This window comes from Passer domesticus, chromosome 1 (assembly GCF_036417665.1).
Source record: "Passer domesticus isolate bPasDom1 chromosome 1, bPasDom1.hap1, whole genome shotgun sequence".
Taxonomy (NCBI): domain Eukaryota; kingdom Metazoa; phylum Chordata; class Aves; order Passeriformes; family Passeridae; genus Passer; species Passer domesticus.
The window spans coordinates 82,122,603-82,136,289 of record NC_087474.1 but is presented as its reverse complement, the minus strand read 5'-3'; the positions used below and the strand labels follow the sequence as shown (position 1 = coordinate 82,136,289).

General features: G+C 37.7%; 2 long non-coding RNA genes across 4 annotated transcripts in view; one reads left to right on the top strand and one right to left on the bottom strand.

Moving 5' to 3' along the window:
* Nucleotides 1–13,687, bottom strand: part of LOC135304735 (uncharacterized) — a 34,937-nt gene that overhangs the window by 20,036 nt on the left and 1,214 nt on the right. The window lies entirely within an intron of this gene.
* Nucleotides 1,199–13,580, top strand: LOC135304739 (uncharacterized). 3 transcript variants are annotated; one of them, XR_010366010.1, is made up of 5 exons: nt 1,202–1,395; nt 2,994–3,129; nt 3,727–3,890; nt 12,013–12,144; nt 13,566–13,580. It is a non-coding gene; the product is annotated as an uncharacterized LOC135304739 (long non-coding RNA). The 3 variants fall into 3 exon arrangements; XR_010366006.1 differs by lacking the exons at nt 12,013–12,144; nt 13,566–13,580 and adding an exon at nt 3,976–6,866 and having other exon boundaries at nt 1,199–1,395; XR_010366007.1 differs by lacking the exons at nt 12,013–12,144; nt 13,566–13,580 and adding an exon at nt 3,976–6,866 and having other exon boundaries at nt 1,199–2,465.

Sequence of the window (13,687 nt, the reverse complement as noted above, 5' to 3'; positions counted from 1 at the left end):
AGGCTGACTTGTATTAGAAAAGAAAGAGAAAAAAAATTAAAAATCTGTAGCAAATCCACAGACCTCACTCTGTTGAAGTGCCATCCTATAAAAAACACTTAATGAAACAATAATTTAGTTGTGCAAAGATGTTGACTTCATAGATTTTTCCTAAATAGTTTTTAAATATTCTGCCCATCACATTCCATCTAGGGTAAGAGAAAATTTGGGTAGTTTTATATTCTCACTGTCCTGTCTTAATAAATGGTCTAAAATCTGTAACATGCATTGCTGAGCCTTGGAAGAAAAAAACTACACTTGCCTTCAGAAATGGAGAGAGGGTTTCTCCATAGTATAAACACTTTTAGCTCTTCAGAAGTAGTTCTCTGGTTTAGATAAAGCAATTGAACTAATTAGCACTTCCTGTACTAGGGTATTTGGGATTACCCTTGGAGTTCAGAATTGTAAAAGTCTTTGTTTTACTGAAAAGTCTTTGAAGTAGCTTTAGACCAGTGAGCTTTTGTGATTTAGCTTTGGCTAACAGCCAAACTTTCATCCATCTGTTCAGCTACCCACCCCACATCCAGCCTCCAAGGGATGGGGTGGAAAATAAGAAAGAACAGCACTTAGAAACCTTGTGGGTTGAGATAAAGACAAGGAGATGCTTTACCAGTAATCATCACAGGCAAAACAGATTCGACTTCTGCAAAATTCATTTACTGACAATTAAGAGAAAGTTGCACGGTGAGAGGCAAAAGCAAATATGATAAACAATTCTCTTTTCTCTCTGCATGCATCCTGCCCTTTCTGCTGCCCTCTTCCTTCTTCAACTTCACTCCATTCCTGAGCTGCCCAAGAGGCGTGAAGAATGGGGGACTGTTTGTCAGTGCGTAACAGCTCCGCCTTGGGGCTCCTTCCTTCTCCTCACTCTTTTCCTCTTCCAGCCCGGACCATTCCCAGTGGCCGCAGGGACAGCGCAGCCGGGCCGGGCTCTGTGCCAGGCCGCAGGGCCATCCCTGCCGGGCCTCTCCTGCCCCGGCCCTGCTCCCGCTGTCCCCTCGGGGCTCGCAGCGCTGTTTCTCGCTCGCTTCCCCTGGCTCAGCCCTGGCTGCCGGGCAGCGTTTTGCCCTCCCTTGGCCAGGCTTTCCCCGGGGCTGAGGGGCTCAGCCGTGCCCTGCGCTGGGGCCGCTGCAGCCGCCGGCACAGCCCCGGCCCTGCCGCCACCAACGGGGCACCTCGGCCCGTACGGGAAGGATACTGCCCTGAGAGCATTTATTTTAGTTTAGGATCACATGGACAGCTGTAGGCACATGGAGGATTGCACAGCTGTCAACATCTGTACTGTACTAAACCTCTTCCAGCAGAGCTGAAAACCTGCTTCTGTTCCGTGACGTTTACAAGATTATTCTAGATTAGGTGCACATAAAAAAGGAGAGGAAAAAGGATAGCTGTATCATTTAGTGTATATTTTTATTACACCTTTGTCTGGATTTTTTTGGGTTTTCGTTTCTCTAGTTGAGCAATGGCTTTCTCTGAAATGAATGGGATAAGATAGCTTTAATAGGATTGTACCTTGTTTTTTTTTTACTTTTCTGTCTAAATTGTATTTCAGATCTCTTGTTAAGAAAAATAAGATTATTCTAAAAAGAGGCCTGTTTTTTTGTTTGGTTTTTTAAAAATTTTTATTGAGTGCAAGTAAGAAAACCTTTACCAGCTGTAAATTACACCACCCCAGACCAGAGCCCCGATCTTTAAATGAAGTGCTTATAAAGATTTAAAGTGCTCTTTTAATTTTAAACCAATGTATGCTGAGATGCCCAGAGCCCTGATCACTGCCAAATTTCACTTCCAATAAATTTAAATTGCTTTGTGCAAGACAGAGCAATTTAAAATTATTGGAGTGCTTTAAATTCCATACTGAAGTACCCATAAAATTTGAAGTCTTCCAATAATTTGAAATCACTCTACAAGTTGTACTGCAATTTGAGCCTATTTGAAAACAAACACCCAAGCATCCTATGCTTTAATTTGCAATGATAAGCAACATTAGAAAATGGCTGTTAATGATTTACAAGAAACACTGGCCTGGAAAATGGATGAGTCACCACCCTGGAGGTCTTATAAAAACCATGTAGATGTGACTCTTTGCAGAATGGTTTAGAAATGGGCTTGAAAGTGCTGGTTTACATTTGGACTTGCTGATCTTAAAGGTCTTTTCCAACCTAAACAATTCCATGATTTTATACCACTTCTCAGTGAATTAACTGAAAATTATCAAACAAAATGAGGCAGTAATAAAAGAAGAAAGTTATGCTTCTTTTTAAGACAATAGAATAGTAACAAAATAGTTTTAATAGAGGAATATGAGAGTGTGAGATTAGGAAAGTGGTGAATATACAAACTATTCATGTCTGTGACAACTACTTATAATATAGATGACTGCTGTTCAGCTGACCACATGCTAGTACTGAGCATGAACACACAAGGTATGTGGAGGCAACACATCCAGATGGCACCTGAACTGTGTTATATAACAATGAAACCAAAATCTACTCTTAACCCCACCAGTGTACATTTAGAAGAGCTTTCTTCACTTTAGGATTTGCTTTAGAAAACACTTAGTAATCTTAGAAGATGATGTGTGCCTTCCAGGTATCTGCACAGGATTGTATCCTGTCTTGTCTCATGCATCTTGAACAGATTTTAGTTACCTAAGGAACCAGGAAATTATAATACTAATAATAATAATAATAATAATAATAATAATAATAATAATAATAGTAATAAAAGTTACAGTGACAAGGTATTAATGTTTTGGCATATTATATCTGTTCTATCTTACACTGTCAACACTTTCGAAAAGCATACATTTAGCTTAGCTTAATTCAAGAAAATTTCAAAAGGAATTGTTTATTTGTGAAGAGAAAAACTGTTGATTATTTGCATTAATATTCTATGAGAGATAAAACCCTTGTGACGTTGTTCTGAAATGGAGATTTTCTTCAATCAAACAGGTAACAAAATCTATTGAATGGAGAAAAAAATAGATCAAACAGAATTAAAATACATTTTTATGCAAAACAAGAGGCAAAATTGCTACAGTTATTTTAATCTCATGAGGAGTCTTATTTAAGACCCACAATGAAGCAGGTCAGTCTTTACATTCTAATCTACTCCTATGTAGTATGTTCATTGTTTCTTTGTGCACCAAGCAAAACACTGTAATATACTAAATGACAGTTGTCAGTTTAACCTCAGAGAATTCATAAGGGTAATTAGCTTTTTGTTTATAAGCAAAGTCATGTAAAATTTTCACTTTAAACGTAATAGAAATACATTGTAGATACTTGGGACCACACCACACACCTGAGGAAAAATTTAGGAATTTTTTGCAACTGTGGAAGCAATGTTGCATAAGAAAAATCAAAATCTCAGTAGAAAAGGAAATTTAGCATCCTTTTAGAGGAACAGGTAAAATAAGTTTATTATATTTTAAAAAGGGCATTTTTGAGTGTTGCACTTGAGCAAATGTCAGTTCCATTACCCCAATCAAGGTTAAAGGAGCAGTTAATTTCGGCTAGAGATGGCTAAGAATGTTCTCTTGCCCATGCCCTACTTTAAGGCTAGGTGTTCCACTAGTGAGATGACAATTGTCTTTGTCACACATTTAAGGGACAGCAAACCTTGTTCCATCGCAAATACAGTTTATTACTTTTGTTGGCAACCTCAGTGTTTATTTGTACCTAGGCTAAGAGACTGAATTTCTGGGATAATCCATAGCCAGACAGAAGACAAAGTACAGCTCTTGGCAGTGTAGAGCCATCTATGACCCTCAGTGCTTCTTTTTCCTCCCTCATGCCTTCATGGGTGTGCTGCACAAAGTCTTCAACTAGATACAAGGATGCTCCCAGGTAAGTAAGAGAACTGATATTTTTTTCAAAGCTGTCACTGCTACTGAGAGAAATGTCAGTTACTGTGCCCTTTCTTTTGTTCCAGAGTAAATTTTCTACAACTAGAAAAACTTCGCTCTCAGTGAAAGGGCTACTGGCCTTTATTGTTTAAAACTGTCTCTGAACATTTCTATTTAGTGAAAGAGAGAAGAAAATTCAGCGTTGCCTAAGAGTGAATAAAGATAACTACATACACCAAAACTTCTTTTTTAAAAAATTATTTTGCTTAGAAGAGAGAGATCACCTTTATTCCTCCATATATATAAACTGACTGTGACAGGCAGCTAAGTAACACACAGCTGCTTTCTGACTCCCTCACAAAAATGGAATTACATTTAATAAACTTTAAAACTGTCTGCCTTAAAGTCAATAAAAGAGTGATATTTTCCTGAAATTTCCTGGAACACAAAAGGAGCCTGAAAAATTCATTGCACAAAATTTCAGACAAATTGATATATTGTAGGGCTTTTAAAAAGTTGGACAGGGAATGAAAAAGAAACAAACATCGAAGTTGTGACATGGCATTAAAAATTAGTAAATCCCACATATTTTGCATAGGACAGAGCAATCACCTTACTGGACTAAAGAAGGCCATGGAGAGAGGTCAGAGGAAGGACAGGCTGATTTAAATATTTTGGGGGAAGACTGTGATAATGTGTTGCATCTTCCCATGGGTTACCTGCTGTAAGATGCTGCTGAGGAAAAATTCTTAGACTAGATATGCCACTGTTGGTCCCACTCTAGCATTATCACCAGTCTTATATCTCTTTTGTGAGCTTTAGTAATTTGTGTCTTCAAGGTGCTTTATTTTCTAAATGGACTTAATTTTCAAAAACTGAGCTTAGAAAGCGAGCTCCAGCTTAAGTTTGTTATGAAAGAGGGTTTTTTTAAGGATTCTTTGTTCAAATAGTGGAATTTGTTAAAAGTAAGGATAGGAATTAGTCTTTTGTTTGTTTGTTTGTTTTTGTTTGTTTGTTTTTGGTTTGTTTGTTTGTTTGTTAGGGGTGTCTTGTTTTGGCTTGTTTTTCTTTAAGCCTTTGCTGAGCACATTAACATTCTTTATGTTTAGCATGATGCAGAGCAAGGTGATGAACATAACAAGACAAACAGACTTTAAAGATGGCCACAGTTTGTTTTGTAACAAATTCTCACCACTTAGAATTATTCTTAAACCTGGCATTTTGGTGTAATTATTCTTAAACCTGACATTTTAGTGAACCACACTCACAACAGATTATATCTTGTGTTATCCAAAAATGTCTCAGTGGCTCAATTCCTAGCAGCTATCTCCCTGCTTGACTAAGCAATAATTTTATAGTTACTGCAGGTCATACCAGGCTAAAAGCAGTCATTTAGACTTTCTGTCACTGAATAAGGATATATGTTCTTGCAACACTTTATCTGTTCTGTCTAAAATGGTAGTTAAACTTTGCATAACCTTAAAGTTTCAGATAATTCTAATTATAGGATTTTTTTTTTGTACAATGGGTGAGAGTTTTATATTGAAATTGCAAAAGTATGATTCATATGATTGCTGCAAATAGCACCACTTGTTGCTAAGTGAAAATCTACATTGGCAAGAGTGAGAACAAAAAGTTGATGTACGGCCAAGAGTGAGTGCTACTTCTTAACTAATCTAGAGGGAAAGAATAGCTGAGATTAAATGGAAAAGTAGATAATTTCAAGGTGACTTCTAATTTGTTGTTTTCTTTGGTGGGGGGGAGGTGATGCTTGGTTTCTTTTTAAACAAGCATAATGACTTATGTAGACAAAACAAATGTAGCTCTCTCCTATCTGGTAAAAAGCGCTGGGTACAGCACCATTAGATGAACTGGTGGAAATAGATAAGAGGAAATTAGTAAAGAGATTGTGAAAAAAAGTATCCAATTAAAAGAGAACAGCTTTGACATTAACTTCAGTATTGGGTAGATAATGGGATTCTTTTTGTATTTAAACAGCAAATAAAATTTTCAGAAGTATTGTGACACAAATAGCAAATTATGGGTATTCTTAACAGGTAGAATGTTAAAATAATATTCAATAATGTCTGTTTTCTGAAAACTAGAGTAATCAAAATGAATTTTAAAGCTGATATGTGAAGACACTATGTTATACATCAATGTAATTACAGACACCAGTGTTAATCTAAGAAGTTTACCAGTGGAAATGGCCAAAGAAGATAGAGTTTTGCAGTTCATTGCTGAAGGATGTGAAGTACTAATATATTATGCCTGATAATAACATCTTTTCTCAATAGAGAGAAATACCAGTACAATTGAACATGGGTTAATAAATCATCCTCTGAAATGCTCTGCATATTTGTGACCACTGACTTTAAAAGAATTAGAATTCAAACCAAAACAGGTACAGGATGAATCAGGAATTTGAGCAGCTTATCATAGTGACAGTGACTAGAAGACTATGATTTCTGTTAGAGGATAGAATTGTTCTTTCTAGTCTTATTCAGAGGTAAAATAACATGGGAGTTAAAAACCTACTTTACTTAAATATATTAACCCGGGAATATCTATATGCCAAAATAATCTTTTTTTCTGTGATGAAGATTAATTATTTTTTTGCACTGGTCTAGGGAAACACCTAAATATTTCATTGTGCTAGAGGAACACGAAGTCTATAAGTATCAATAGTCAAAATCTCTAGTTTTCCTTACTGTCTTTTATTCATAAGCAGTACATTAACTTACAATGTGTAATTAACATGGTTTTGAGATGAAAGTTCTAAAAATTAAATAATGGTATATAAAACACATACAAGGGAATATTTAAAGTTTTTTTTTTTCCTACAAGTTATTTTTACATGTATAGGTCAGTGCAAAACTTCTAAGACAATTTCCTTCCACTGTAAAGTATGATTTTTAATCCACAAAACATGTTTAGAGCTTCTCAGTATAGACAGAATTTTATTTAAAAATAAAGTCACAAAGGATTTTCAATAAAATAAAGATATTCTGCTTTGACTATATTGAAAGAATGCTTTCCATCTGTCATTCTTAAAATTTATGTTCAACATAAATGATAAATGAGAATATTCTCCCACTCTTTGCTTTTACAACAAAGTTTCTGCTTCTCTCTACCCATTTGTTGCATTCTCGTATGTTGAAAAGGTACTGAGAAAACTAGAAAGGAGCTAAGAGAACACAAGCAAATTCAGGAGGGAATTACAGATGGCTATCAGTAGGAAAATTGAAAGTGACAGGCTTGAGAATGAAAAAGAACTAAAAAGGAAAGGGTAAAACTAAGGTGATCAGTGAACCTTTCTGAATTTGAGTATCTCAAATTGGATTAAGCTGTTCACTTGGATTTTTAGTCTAGTATTCTGTTTCTACCATTAAGTGGATATTTAGGAATGTGCCAGCACAGGTAGTTGGATATTTGTGGGGAAACAGAATACATACATTTCTATAATATAATGAAATCTCCAATTTTAATGTTGGCCTATATCTGTTGAATATATTGGAAAAGTTCCTACAAAATTGGAAATTTTAGGATTTTGATCTAATTGGTAAATTATGGGAAATTCAGTGGTTTTGATTTCAGTGAAATTTAGTTGAACTTAGACAGTACTGCTACGTAAAACGGCAGATTTGCAGCAAGGTCACTAATGAAGGCATCCTGTTCTACTAAATATTGATTTATTCCATATCCCATAGAATTTTCCCATAGGCCTGTTACACAGAGTCATAGAATCATTGATTTTGGAAAAGACCTTTAAGATTATAGAATACACCTGTTAACCCATCATTGTAATGTCCACTACTATACCACATCCCCAGGTGACACATCCAGATTATTCTGACCACTTCAGAGGGTGGTTAATCCACCACTTCTTTTGGTGGATTAACAAGCCTATTCAAATGCTTGTCCACCCTTTCTATGAAGAATTTTTTCCTAATATCCAATTTAAACCTCCCTTGCCACAGCTTTAAACCATTTCCTCTTGTTCTGTTTTCTGTTACCTGGGAGAAGACACCAACTCCCACCTCACTACAACTGCTTTTCAGGTAGCTGTATAGAGTGATATGGTGTCCTATGAGCTTCCTTTTCTCCCACTAGACAATTCCAGTTCTCCCAGCCACTTCTCAGACCTGTGCTCCCGATCCTTCACCAGCTTTGTTGCCCTTCTGTGGATGTGCTCCAGCACCTTGTAGTGAGGGGCCCAGAACCAAGAATCGAGCTGAAGGTGTGCCCTCACTAGGTCCAGGGGGATGATGACTTGGTCCTGCTGAGCACACTATTTTTGTCATAAACCAGGATGCCTTTGGCCTTCTTAGCCACTTGGGCACATGCTGGCTCATGTTCAGTTGGATGTCAACCAGCACCCCTAGGTCCTTTTCCATCAGGTACCTTTCCAGCCACTCTGCCCCCAGCCTGTAGTGCTGCATGGGGTTTTATAGCTGAAGTGTAGGATGAGGCATTTTATTAAACCTCATATGATTGGCTTTGCCCCATCAATCCAGCCTGTCCAAATGCCTTTGCAGTCTTGTTGCCTTCCAGCAGATCAACACTGGCACCCAGCATGGCATCAACTCTAAACTTACTGTGGGTGCTCTTGATCCCCTCATCCAGACCATAGATAAAGATATTAGAGAACACTGGCCTCAGTGCTGAGTCCTGGGAAAACTTACTTGTGACCAGCATCCATCACTGCTCTTTGGAGTTGACCATCCAGGACATTTTTAACTCCTTGAAGAATACACCCAGCCAAGATGTGAATGGCTAGTTTCTTCAGGAGAAGTTGTGGAAGACAATCAAAAACTTTACTAAGATCCAAAGAGATAGCATTCACAACCTTCAAGTCACCTTGTCATAGAAAAGGACAAGGAGACAAGGTTAGTCAAGCAGGACTTGTTTTTTATAAACCTATGGACCTGATATCCTGCTTGTTCTGCACATGATGTATGATTATACTCAAGATGATCTGCTCCATGATATTTGACAGCACAGAGGTCAGGCTGAATGGCCTGTAATTCCCTGGATTCTTCTTCCGGCTCTTCTTGTAGATGGGTATCCACATTTGCTAACCCCCCAGACATCTGCTGAAAAATTAAGGAGAGGGGCTTGGTGAGCTCTTCTGCCAGCTCCCTCAGTACTCTGGGGTGGATCCCATCTGGCCTCACAGACTTGTACAGGTTTATGTGGAACAGCAGGCTACTATTTCTTCCTGGATTATGGGGACTTCACTCTGCTCCTCATGTCTGTCTTCAAGCCATGGCGGCTGGGTACCCTGAGGACTGCTCAGTTTTGCTACTAAGGCAAAGAAGGCATTAAGTCACTCAGCCTTTTCTTCATCCTTTGCAACTCTATTTTCCCCTGCATCCAATAAAGCATGAACATTCTCCTTAACCCTCGTGTTGTTGTTGACATTTGTAAAAACATTTTTGTTGTCTGTAATGGCAGTACTCAGATGAAATTCTAGTTAAGCTTTTGAGCTTCAAATTTTCTCTCTGCATAATATCATGACATCCTTGCAGTCCTCCTGAGTGGGCTGCTCATTCTTCCAAATCTCATAAACTCTCATTTTTTTCCTGAATTCCAGACAGAGCTCTCATCAACCAGGCAAGTCTTCTTCCCTGTGGCTCATCATTTGGCAAATGGGAACACTCTAGTCCTCATTTTTTTATCCCCTTCCCCTTCAAATCTAGTGTAAAGCTCTCACTGTAAAAGTGTAAAATTATCTCTGCTAAGTCCTGAGGTTTTTTTCCCCTTTGAGACAGTGTACCCCATCTGTTGCCAGCAGTCCTGATGTTGCCTAAACCGATGAGTGATCAAAACCCCTAAAATTCGGACACTGGAACAGTCGAAATGCATGTGTGTAACACATCAGGGGAAATGATTGCTTGTTTCTACATTAAGACAACAGGTGGCAGACAATGAAATTTCATGCTGCTTGCTTTGAAAGCTAAATAGGGATCACTGGAATTTAGGATGAGAATATGTACAATTTTGAAGAACATTGACTGCCTGTAAACTTTTAGAACTTTGCTGTCTGGATGGAATAATACTCCAGTCAAGTACAGATTGGAAAACATGTAGCTGGCAAGCAGCCCTGATGAAAGGGACCTGGGAGTGCTGGTTGGCAGCAGCTCAGTGTCAGTCAGGAGTGTGTGCCCTGGAAGTGCTGAAGCAAACTCATATCCTGGAGTGCACCGAACACATCACCAGCCATCAAAAGAGGAGATTGTCCTGCAGCATTTGTGTGGTCTCACCATGAGTACTTACGAAGGATGGAAGGTCCTTGAATACGTCCAGAGGAGGGCAGCCAAGCTGATGGAAGGGATGGAAGGAATGTCTGATGACAGGTGGAGGAGAACACTGGGCTTGTCTATTTTGAAGAAAAGGAGGGTGGAGGGAGACCTCCTTTCTCTCTACAAATATCTGAGGGATAGAAGAGAGGGATGTGCTGATTTCTTCTCCCTGTTATGCAGTGACAGGGTGCATGTGAATAGCTCACAGATGCATTAGAGGAGGTCTTCTCTAGTTCCACACATCTGAGGAAGATGCCTGATGCCATGACTCTACTCTGTTTTGTTTGAATGGACTGGAAGAGGGGTTTCTTTATGGCTAGCTCTCCATGGAAAATATAAGAAATTAAAGTTATCATCTGAGAGGGAGAGAACAGCATAAGAATACAATCTTACAAGCCTTTTTGCTTCTGCTACTGGTAAAAACAAGATAAAAACCCCCAAAAAACCAAAGAGGTGATTTTCCTACTAAACCTTGACAGGATAGGTAAAGAGGACTTATACATGGAGTGGAAAAGCCAACAGAGTAAATCAGTATCACTACCTATTTCCAACTGCTATTGATGATTTTTAGTTCAGTTTTGATACCCAGCTATGGGGTTTAGCAAGTGTTAATGTAACAAATTTGAATACCTGGATGATGGGTTAATAGATATGTCATCATTGATCTCAAATTTGATGTTCAGTTTTATAACTTTACATACATAAGCTACATGGGATCTGATAATTTCTTTTTATTTACCATAATCTATCTTCTGTGCATGTGCACAAAATGAGGGAAGGAGAATTAAAATACTGTTTTACTTGGCTCTTAGGTAACATTCTTTCATACTGCTTGAACTATATTTCTTTCAATTGTCTATTGCATTTTAAATTTCAGTCAGTATTGAATCAAAAAACACATATTTGTGTTTTATTTGCATAATGTGCTTTGAAGTATTTGGCAGGGAAGCTTAATGCCCTTCTGTCACTATTTCATATGAAATAACTCTCAAAATTTATTTACACATCCTTTGGTAATTAAAAAATATTTCAAATAGAAAAAGTGTTGTTTGAAAGACAAGGTTTGCAGTGCTGGAATTTTCAGTTTGCAGATAATTTCAAAAAGTAATGTTCAATCTTTTCACAATGCAATTTAAAGAATGATTTCAAAATGTCATGAAACATTACAGGAAAGAGTGACTTCAAAACCCGCTGATTTTTTTTCCCTCCAATTATTAATGGGTTATTGCAAAGCAGCCCCTTCAAAAGGGACCTTTAAAAAATTACCTTCTGTCATCAATACTTCATTTTCCACATATTATTAAACTAAATTGCATTTTAGGAATGAGAAAGATATGACTGTAATTCATTGTCATAATTCTATGTCAAAGTTCCAAAGTTCCATTAAGAGACAATTCTGTCTTCCCTGTCCTCTTTACTTGTCTGTCAGAACACTTCCATTGGAATTGCAGTGTTACTATGTACCTTTCAGTGTATTTTGCAGAACATTCCACTGTTCTGTATTTATTAGTGCACCAAAAGTAACTGGAAAAGACATGTTGTCTTGTTTCTCTTTGGCCTGACAGTCCATGTAAATATTGCTTATTATTCAATGGTCTTTAAGTAGTGCACACAACACTACTGATTGAACTTGAGCCTAAAAGCACCAAAGTTCAGCTGCTTTATCACAGTAGGGCTTCCTTTTCTTTTTTCCATACCCTCCCCGTACTTCTTTGTATCAGCATGAAATGACCCTAAACTAGCAGAACACCCAACCTGACAGGATTTTTTGAGATAGTGCTGTAGTATTAGTTCTTACATCACTCATCCTGTTGGCAGCAAGCATCAGAGTCATGACCAGAAGGTGACAGAGATCAAGAATAGTGAGCAGGGGAAAACTCTCCTATGCCATGATGGCAGTCAGCTTCTGCAATGCTCCCCTGAGGTGTTCAACACATGGCACAGCTGGAGGTATTTCAGTCTATTGTAAATTACAGCAGATGTTTAAACCAGCATGTGTCCCATCCACCATTATCTAGAGAAGGGGGTTAAAGCTCTCTGTCTGTTTTTACTGATTCATACCTGGGACCTAAGGCAAATATTACCTCCTTTTTAAATCTGCTGTTTGAATTAATATGTATTTACACACCTGAACAAAAAATAGAAATCCTATAGAAGAGAATAATATTACATGTTTTAATTTGAAATAGATTTTTTTTAAACAAAGCAGAAAAGACAGGAAACAATATCAAAATTAAAAACTCTCAACATTTCATCAGTTTGAGACCAGACTGCATCCGTGTTGCAGTACTGTATATGAAACAAACCTATGCTGAATTTCCTTTTCTGAATTAAGCCAAAGGCTTTTAATAAAGATCAAGTATAGAAAAATGTTAGCCACTTCATTCCACAGAAATAGTGATCAGAATGTTTGCCATTGCAATGCAGCACCAGGCATGCTGTTGCCGAGTAACACTGGACAGGAGAAGGTGTCTGAGAGCTGGTGATATATGTCAACCACTGCAATATCAATTGGCAAAACTGGCTGTACTACATTTCAGGGGAATAAATAATGGTCAGAAGCTTTCTCAGTGTCTGTGTCAGGAAAAGTAAAATAATTAAAGTACTGAAATAAATAAGTTTTAGTTTAAGAACTAAGTATAGTACTAAGTACTAGTATACTAAGCTATTAAAGGGCATGAAGACCATAGTCAATGCAATATAGGTACTTTTTAGAAGGAAAAAAAAAAAACCCACACTGAAAAGAAGGCAAATAAGGAATCTGGGACTATGCTGCAGAACTTCCTCTCTATTTGGGCTGACCTGATAACAAGCTAAGGCAGAACAGAGTTAACACCTTTTACAGCAGACCTCTGTTAATCTTTATTGGGACCCCAAAAACATGAATGCCCTTAAGAAAATGATTAAGCTAAACATGTGAAGGGAATTAAAGCTGTTTTATATGGCTATCCAACTACCCTTTCACAGCCATCATTTTCTGGCCATATATTAGAACTTGGTGAACTCCTTGAAATAGATTGTGCATTATGTTTTAGCAGAAACCTGTCTTCCATCCAAAAATACTTATTTGATAGAAAAAGACTCAAAAGCTAAATATGAATCCTCCAGTCTTGCAACACTAGGAAGCAGACACAGATATATGATTAAGCTGTAGGGAAAGACTGAAAGTTGATAATGATATAAGGGAAAGAAACCACAGCTTTCCTTAGCAGATCCTGAATAGCACAGCCAGAGTGGGGGCGAACACTGAAACTAACTGAAAAGATCAGTGCAAGATATGTATTTATATCCTGTAGGATTGTCTCTGATATCTTACAGAATCCCAGCCCTAGAAAGAACTCAGAATAGACCTTGTTCACCTTTCATTATAGAAACTGTGGAGAACTAATGTAACTGTCAAAAGAAAAAATACCAGCAGAACTCATGAAACCTAGAAGGCTACCCAGGAGAGCTGCAGGAGGGGAAGGCTCAAGACTGGTTCTAGGAAAAGAAA